This window comes from Catharus ustulatus, chromosome 6, assembly GCF_009819885.2.
Source record: "Catharus ustulatus isolate bCatUst1 chromosome 6, bCatUst1.pri.v2, whole genome shotgun sequence".
NCBI lineage: Eukaryota > Metazoa > Chordata > Aves > Passeriformes > Turdidae > Catharus > Catharus ustulatus.
In genome coordinates, this window is record NC_046226.1 from 62,779,597 (window position 1) to 62,788,415 (window position 8,819).

The window sequence follows — 8,819 nt, forward strand, 5'->3', positions numbered from 1 at the left end:
GTATTTCTATTTTAATTTTCCTAGTAAAGAACTGCTGTTCCTATTCCCATATCTTTACCTGAGAGCCCCTTAATTTCAAAATTATAATAATTTGGAGGGAGGGGGTTTACATTCCCTATTTCAAAGAAAGGCTCCTGCCTTTCTTAGCAGACATCTGTGTTTCAAACCAGGGCACACCTACAGCATGGCTGGCTAGGGATAGCCAGGCAGTCCAGGCTCACTCACTATGGGCCACACTGAGATGGTGGTGGCCATGGCACACAGGGGATGGCCCTGATGGCAGCAGCTCGCCACCCCCAGAAAAAACTGCCCCTGTACTGTTTCGATTTTCTTCTTAAATACATCATCATAGAGGCATTACCAAGGTCTCTAATTAGGCCGCAGCATGTCCATCTTCAGAGCCTCTTCTGTGGCCCTCCCTCGCTACCAAAAAACCAGGCCATGCCAAATCAACACAGACCAGACCAGTAATCCAAACAAAAACCCAAATATGTGATTACTACATCTGGAATGATATGTGGGGGTTGTGTTGTTTAATGGATTTTTAAATATGTCATTTTATTTATTATCATCCCATTCTAGGCCAAAAATAGACAAGCCACAATGTTTTGTAACAGAGAAAGTTTAATGGGGCCAAATTTTGAGATGTATACAGGGGATTTAAGGTACAATAAACTATGTTACATTCTCAGTTAATACCATCAAAAGTCTGGAGTTATTCACCAGTATTGTGATTTTAGTTCAAATCCTTCCATGTACAGAGGAAGCATCCACTTTTTAAGTTATGCTTAAAATTCTGTTAGCTTTTATCCCTCTAAAATATGATAATTATTTCAACATGAAAATCTTACTTATTTTGCTGAATGGGTTAGAAATTATGGTTACCTATGTTGGCACATATGACAGCATCCAGATTCACTCTTACATATATTACAGAATTAAAATCCAGATGTATGAAGAACACAATACCTTCTCCTTTTTCTGTACTAGAAATGTAAACTGAAAAGTAACTTAATTAGTAGCTTTAATTTCAAGGACCTATTTTGTTTTGTTCATATCATATTGTATAAATATAATTTGATATGCGTGTTTTACATCTTTTACACAGTTTTATCAAGTTTTCCTTTTCAAAATTGAATTTTTAAGTTGTTTTTACCATTAAAGTTAGTATAGTATACCTTTGCTGTGTATTTTACTATCCACAAATAAAAATCATTACTTTTACCTTCGAAGAAGCAATCAGGATTAGGATTTTGTGATTTTTTTTTTTAGTACATTCCATTATATTTTTAGTGTCCAGCAGCAAGTCATGTGAAGATTTATTCCCTTTCCTATACATACCAAAACCACCAGGTAGATGAATATGTTGCTTTCCAAACTGTGGCAGAGATCCTAGAGAACCATCAAGCCAAAGATCTGCCCCTTTTTTTTCATATAAAATCTGGATCTTAAGGGCTGATGGAACTGGGAATGTTGCTTGATTACAAGTGCCAGATCAGACCATGAAAGTATTATTGAGCAAAAGCTTTTAAATAAAAGCAAATTGCATCTACTTCACCTCTGGCAAGACTTGTGTGTGTTAGTAGAAACGTAGTATGACTGCTATTATCCATCATCACCATGTTTAATCAGAAAATCCTTGGAAAAAAAAAATCTGACTAAGAGCAAGAATACTGTACCAAGAATGTTTCCCTAGCAGAGAAATGTGCTGCCGAACACCACAATCTGTTTCAATTTTGATAGAAAGATGTTTCTTGAGAGGTTGCATCTGTAGAAGGAAAAAAAAATAAAGAAATGATTTACGGCTATTTTTATAACAGTGTTTTTAATGCACTTTCTTTGCAGTTTAATAATATATTTGTGGGTCTCCATATATTCCAACTTCTCTGCAAAGATTTCCATTGATATGCAGGGTAGGAGTTTGTGGGAAGGGGAAATTCCTGGTTGGAGATTTGGTTTCTCTTGGCTCTTAAAAAATAAGGGATGCCTGAAAACTTTTCAGAAATAATATTTTAAAGGTGTATTCAACATTTGACATTCAGGTCTAGCCTTTTTTTTTTTTAACCTGGAAGACTCTATGGATCACTGAAGAGCTATTAAGCTTATGACATCAAAGGTGCCATGGAAACAAAACCTGATTAAAAGTGATTTTGGTTAGTCTGTTTTAAGCTTTTTTTTTAAATGTTATCTGAAATGTTTGAATGAGCATCTGGAAGGAAAAAAACAACCTACAAGTGTTTTCTCCTCCTGTTCTAGATTCTGTTCTGTCTTCCTTGTCAAAGGCTGCAAGCTTCATCATTCTACACCTATAAAGGAATGCATCCAGAAACCAAATAATATTTTTTCCCCAGTATTTCTCAAACAAGGGAGAACAAGCACACAGAATAGCACCATCCCTATGGCCCCAAACTGGCACTTTTTCCAATTCAACTGTAAAAAAGCCAGGTTTTCTCTCTTTGACTCCCTGGAAGTTACGGGGTGAATTGGCTTTAGGAAGAGGTTCCCCATTCATCATTGACATGAAAACCACATCCTCCTGTTTATGTGGAGTCTCAGTCTAAAACAAATATCCAAAATGCCTGCTCCACTGAAACCTTTGGACATTATACAACTACCTCCAGAGAAATAAATTTATTTTTTAATAAAGCCTTCATATAGCTTCTTCTTGCCTAAACATTTTTCTAATATTTTTATGCTTTGTGCATACTCGATTGGAAGATTCATTGCTTTTATTTTTGGTCTGAAAACCAGGATGGTGCTGAAATGACATCTAATTGTGACTGTATCTTCCTACCTTGTGCCTTAGTTTCAGTCATTCCCTTGCTTTGCCCAAACCCTGCAAGCCTGGTTCTGGCCAGGTTAAGTTTTCTACCAGGCAGGAGGTCACAGTCACTTGAAGATACCACCTCCCACCATACCAGGAGTGGGATCAGTGTACTTTCTGGTTTTGCAGGGTGTGGGGTCAGGGGTGCTGAGTTCTGTGAGGTGTGCACTGTGTGTGAATTGTTCACCTCCCTTGTAACTCTGCTATTACTACTACTTTCTTACTGATAATTTTCTTGGTTTGTTGCTGTTTCTGGTAAATTCTTCTTATCTCAAATGTGATCTTTACCTTTCTATGCCTGCAATTCTCCCTTCCACCCCAATACATGGGGAAGGGCATGGGAAGGGGGCATGCTCTGGGATGTTTCACCAGGAAACATTTAATTGGGGAATACTTTTCCTAAACCATGGAGCCTTCTTATAGTTGCATTTATTTTCAAGCCAGACACTAAATAATACCCACATATTCACAACTGATTTTCCTCTGAGGTTCAGGGGAGTGCCTCTTTCTTTTCTGAATACCCTTGCATATTTTATCTCCTTTCCTATCTCCTTTCCTTCTTTCCCATGCCAGCTTCAGCTATCCCTAAGATACTTCCTTTCAAATAAAATGCTTGAGTTGGGTGAATTCCAGTTTGTTGTTCAAATATTTACTTTAAGGTTTCACTCACCAAATCCATTGCCCTCATCTTGATGCTACTCTCTTACCCTATACCTCCTCTGGAATTGTGCTTCAGGTTGTTTAAATGGTGGTTGGGTATTTGCAACTTTGCATGCATTTCTGAATTGCAGGGCATGAGACACAGCCATTGAAAGGACTCTGTTCCTGTTCTCTTGGAAGGAGGCAATGCTGTTCAGAGCCTTGTCCAAAGCACTGACCAAATCCAGTAACAAAGGTCCAGCCCCAGTTCACTGTCACTATGGTATAAGACAAGAACGCACCACGCTGAGGTAAGAAGAGTTATACCCCTGCAAATTTTTATTTGCCATTATTTCACTCTGTTTTCCTTCTGTCTGTAGCAGGAAGATTGGAAAGATAAAGAACAGCTGTGGAAACACTCCATCCAAGAAAGAACCATCAAAAATCTGGTCTGAGAAATACGAAGACTGAAGATCTGTACAAATATTTTACCTGTGAAAATATTTTAAGGTGAAGTCCCATCCTGTTACAGCAGCTAAATTTTAGTCACTTTGCTTTCAAATGCATGAGAACAGTTTGTTTCATCAGTTTTGCTGACTTATTCATGTTTACCCCAGTGCTTGGCACTCACCTAATAAAGTCTCTGCAAAGACCTTATCATGTCCTTCCAGTACTTACAGGAGGCCTGAAAGAAAGATGAGGACAAACTTTTTAGCACAGCCTGTTGAGAGAATGGTTTAAAACTAAAAGAGAGTTGAACTAGATTAGATATGAGGAAGAAGTTTTTACAGCGAGTGTGGTGAAAATCTGCACAGATTGCCCAGAGAAGGGGGCAGATGCCCCATTCCTAGAAACATTCAAGTCCAGGTTAGGTGGGGCTTTGAGCAACCTGGGGTAGTTGAAGATGCCCCTTTGTCAGCACCAGACTTTCTTAAGCACTGGTTTAATCAATGAGCCAAAACTGCAGCCTTTCTTTCACTGCTGGAAGTCTTTTGCCTCGACTCTGCTCTATTTCTCCCACTCTGCTTTATATCGCTGGGTTTAATTTTTCTTTCCTTTTAAAAACATTTTCATTTCCTCTGCATTTTTCTGTTCACCTGTTGCAGACATGTGTTTCCATCAGCTTAGTATTGAAAACCAGCCCTGGCTCTTCTCAAAGCTATCACTTCTGAAATTGCAGCACCAGCATGAGCTGAGTGGTTGTGCTACTCTCCATGAAGGAAGGATGAGAGGATATTTTTCTCTCTAAATTTCATTCAAGCTAATCTTTCCTCTGTCCATACTGATTACTCTAAGAAAGTCTGAGTGTCTTATCACTTTGGTTTGATTTTTTGACTGGAAGGGAAAAAATAATTCCATCTTTTTTCTGTGTGTAGGGCCTTTTACTAAACGCTATGAGGAATTACCTGTCTTCTGCACTGTAGTAATTATGTTGAGACAGACTGGAATGGCATCATCAGAAAACTTTTCATGCCTTCTTTCAATGAACTTTTTTCAGGCAATGCTGACTCCTTTCCTCATTAACTGCATCATACAGCGCTGACTGCTTTTCTTACAGGCAGCTCCACACACTACTGACTCCTTCTCTCCTCTCTGCAAGTTTTCTTCTTCCTTCTGCATGACTGACTAAACCCCAACCTACCCCTTTCCCAGCTGCCTAACTCTGTTCCTCATACAGCTTAACCTTTTGCCTATGCACTTTTGTGATGATCTTTACAAGTCATGAGAAACAATGGAGCCATGCTGTAAATGTTCTTAAAGTCTCCATGTGACTGAGCTATCAAGAGTGGAAGCAGAGAAGCAGAAGGCAAAGCAGAAGTTTCAGACTTAAGTTTACCTCCCAACCACAGGTAGTCAGCAGCACTGCTCGAATTTCAAGGATACAGGAGCTGGTTTTGACTCCTCTTGTTCAGCTTTGCTTAAAAAGGCTTTCTGTGGTGATGGAGATGCATTGACAGACTTTCTGTTTTATAAACTGCTTGTGTAATCCACATTCAAAGTTTGTAAGGCTTTCTTGGGTAAAGCAGGAGTTGCTTTAAATGGCACTTAAACCCATCTGTTTCACTGGAAAAAGTCTTTCTTTTGTAGGTTACACGATACATAGGTTCATCTGTTTTTATTATCTTCAGCTAACTTGTTTCCCTCACTTCTCTAAAAAGCAGGTGACATCCACTTTCTGCTGCCCTGCCTCCTCCCTGAATAGGGCTATCCAAGTGCAGACATCCCTGCAGGATTTGGAGGATTGCAGGTAGTTTGATGTTTGGTGTGCTCCGAGTGTCCTTGTGAAGCCAGAAAGGCTAGAAGTGGCAGAAGGGCCCTGCCCACATGTGCACCTTGAACACATGGTCTCCTTAAGTTTGACCACATACAGGCAAGTGATTGGGCGAGCTGTGTGCCAACAGAGCCCTTCCCACACTAGCCAGCACTGGAAAAGGAACTGCTGCAGACATGCAGTGCAACTGAGATATTTGGCTTCGTGATTTGTGGTGGGAGAAAGAGCCTCAGCACAGTCACCTACTCATTTGGAGGCTCTAAAAACTGCCAGTTCTTATCCCAAAAAGCATCTGCCCCCACACCCTCTGCTGCTGGTGTGACTCTATTTTTTGCTGGGGGGGACAAACAGCCTGCTTTTGGGGAGTCACATCTTGAGAATTGAGAGGGGGGAGAAAGTCACCTTGGTGATTGTAAAATGCAACAGTAAGAGTAAAAAGTAGGGACTGGGTGATGATTCAGTCCAGATCTTTCAAGGATATGGGCACAACTTCTCTTCTGGATGCCAGCTTCCAGCTTGAACCCTGGATGCAGCCCTGAGCCAGTTACTCAAGCCTGAATCAACCCCACTTCTCTGGCACATCTAAACCAGGAGGTTTAGATGCTATGAGGCATTGTATAGACTCACCTCCACAGTGTTTAGTCCATCTTGGTTTGGGTCACTGCTGGAGCTGTCTGTCTTTCCCTATTGACAGGAGAAGCTGGAGACAATTAAATAAACTTAACCGAGATCTTAACCTCCCTACAAAGAGGAGTGCTCCTCCCAGTGCTAGGGCAGCATTTCTACAGACACCTACCCTGTGCCTCCAGGGAAACTCCTCTGGGATCAAAATCAACAAATATAGCAGTGCTTTTTTTGGCTTATGGAAATGTAAAGCAAACAAATAGGAAATAGGAAAATAGATTATCTTTTCTAAAAATGGGGAAGTGAATGCCCATCAGGGTTTCTGAACCTGATGAAGGTGAGGAAAAGCATCCCAGTCCCAGTGTGAAATCAGTATTATAGAAGCAAAAAGATGCTGCCGACCACAAGGCTCAGGACTTGCTGCCATCCATCCATGCACACCTCCTCCTTAGGCTTTGTCTCACCACAGTCTTGTAAGATGCCCCTGGCTCCATCTCCTTTGTTGTGTGTGTGCCCCAAACAAGATAGGAAAAAATACTTCTTGTTTGTTTGTTTGTTTGTTTTGTGTTTTGGTGGGGGTTTTTTGTTTGTTTGCTGAAGTACAATAATCTTGCAGGAAGTAAGCAACTCTTCTGCCTTTTTTACCCTACCAGGCTTCTTTGAAATCCTTCCTAGCAAGAAAACTCTCATATGTCCCTGGGACACACCAGGTCCTCATTCCCAAGGGGCTGTGCTGGCAGTTCTGTGGGGTTCAGTGGGCCAAGGCACCAGGCTCTGAAGGCACCAGACCTGTCCTGGAGCTATATGCTAGCTCTGCACCCCTTTCTTGGTACTCACAAAAGATATGGCAAGATTTTAGCTGTTTTCCACCCTCTGAAAGTGGAGACAATTGATTTTGCATGATTCTTCAAAGCTTCTCCTGAAGCCTGTTTCCCAGATCCCTGGAGAAAAATGCAGGGGTAAGAGGTATTAGAAGGGAGATAAATTTCTTTGGATTTTCTTGAAATAAATCATATATTTTCTGAATGAAAACTGCTGTATAGTGCCATTTATGGTATTGGCATTGTGTCTGACATCCTACAGGGTAGCAGTTCCCTCAGAAAAAGCTTGTGTATCTGGAAAGTATTTCCTGCCCTTTAAGTCTTTAATAGGCAGCAATTGCTTGACACTTGGATGCACACATTGAATCCTTCATGTCATCATTCACGAGGAAGCTCTGAGGCACCAAATAGGTCCTCCAAATTCACCAGGCATCTCTTTGAGTGGTGCTTCCTAAGCTCCTGGAATTCCAGACCCTGTGTGCTTTCCCACTAAATGGGGAGACCAGCAAAGTCCAAGCAGGACTGGCTTTTTCCCCAAAAGAATGGTGTTTTTTTACTAGAGGAACCAAATCTTTCTGAATCCATGAATCTTGGAGTCTTAAAGAGGAAGCTATGACTCTGAGCTGTCTCTCTTTCCAGCAGAAACTCTTCCTTGCACAGTACGCCTCCTTTCATTGCATAATGATGGTAGACTAGTCTAGATATGACTCCTCTCTGGCAAGCTTTGTCTTCACTCCTGGTATATGGGGTGAAGGGAGATCTGGAGACTCAGCTCTAATTAGAAAAGCCTTAGCTTCACTCCTAAATAGACTTCAGGAGGAATCTGGCAATTTCAGGGCAGGCAAAAAAAGAAATCTGAATTTCTAGATGGTTGTCAAGTATAATTAGAGCTTGGTATGTATTTTCAGGTGTCAAGGGGATGCAGTGATTTGTGAGCAGTGTCCTGATTCTGATCACTGAGAGGGTCAGCACTGGGGAGAACAGATCTGCAGGAAGCTGCTCAAAGGAGTAGGAGTTTGCCAGGTCTTTGAAGTCCTGTTTGTGTCTGAATGTGATATACAAACAGTGAAAATGTTAATAGTGGAGTTTCTTAGTGAAAACCACCAGTCTAGAAAAAATCCAAATACCTGATAAATTCATAGGAATTTGCTGTCTGGGTTAGTTTATGAGCTTACAAACTACAGAAGGAGAAAAAGCTCTACATGTTTCATTCTGACAAATATATTTCAAAATAAATGTATCACTATTCTTGAGTACTTTATTTTAATTGCAGTCACATCTTAACCAACTGGAGTTTTTATTGAGTTGAAATATGTGCTATAGGTCCATTTGAAACTATATGGGTTAACCTGGTCTGCCGCCCATATTTTGGGCTACTCCTTGATTTAAAAAAAAAAAAAATAAAAAATTGTGCATAATTTCAACTGGTTGTATATTTCTATTGGTTTCTAATAAGCAAATGTGTGAAATTCAAAACCAGAGTGTTGACAGCTATTGTACCAATCAAGGAATAGTGAAACACACAGAAATTGCTCTGAAAATAACTATATAACATCCCTCTGCACTTGCTTAAGTGGAGGCTGCCAATGGACAGCCTGTGGTCCAGATGCAGCCTGAACACCCTTCTGCTATTATATTG

At 40.5% G+C, this 8,819-nt stretch overlaps 1 long non-coding RNA gene across 1 annotated transcript; it reads right to left on the reverse strand.

The window, feature by feature from the left end:
• Positions 1 to 640: 640 nt before the first annotated feature.
• On the reverse strand, positions 641 to 6,438 carry LOC116997755. Its single transcript, XR_004418237.1, has 3 exons — positions 6,363 to 6,438; positions 4,095 to 4,148; positions 641 to 1,768 (listed from the first exon to the last, which is right to left on the reverse strand). It is a non-coding gene; the product is annotated as an uncharacterized LOC116997755 (long non-coding RNA).
• Between the last annotated feature and the right edge of the window lie 2,381 nt (positions 6,439 to 8,819).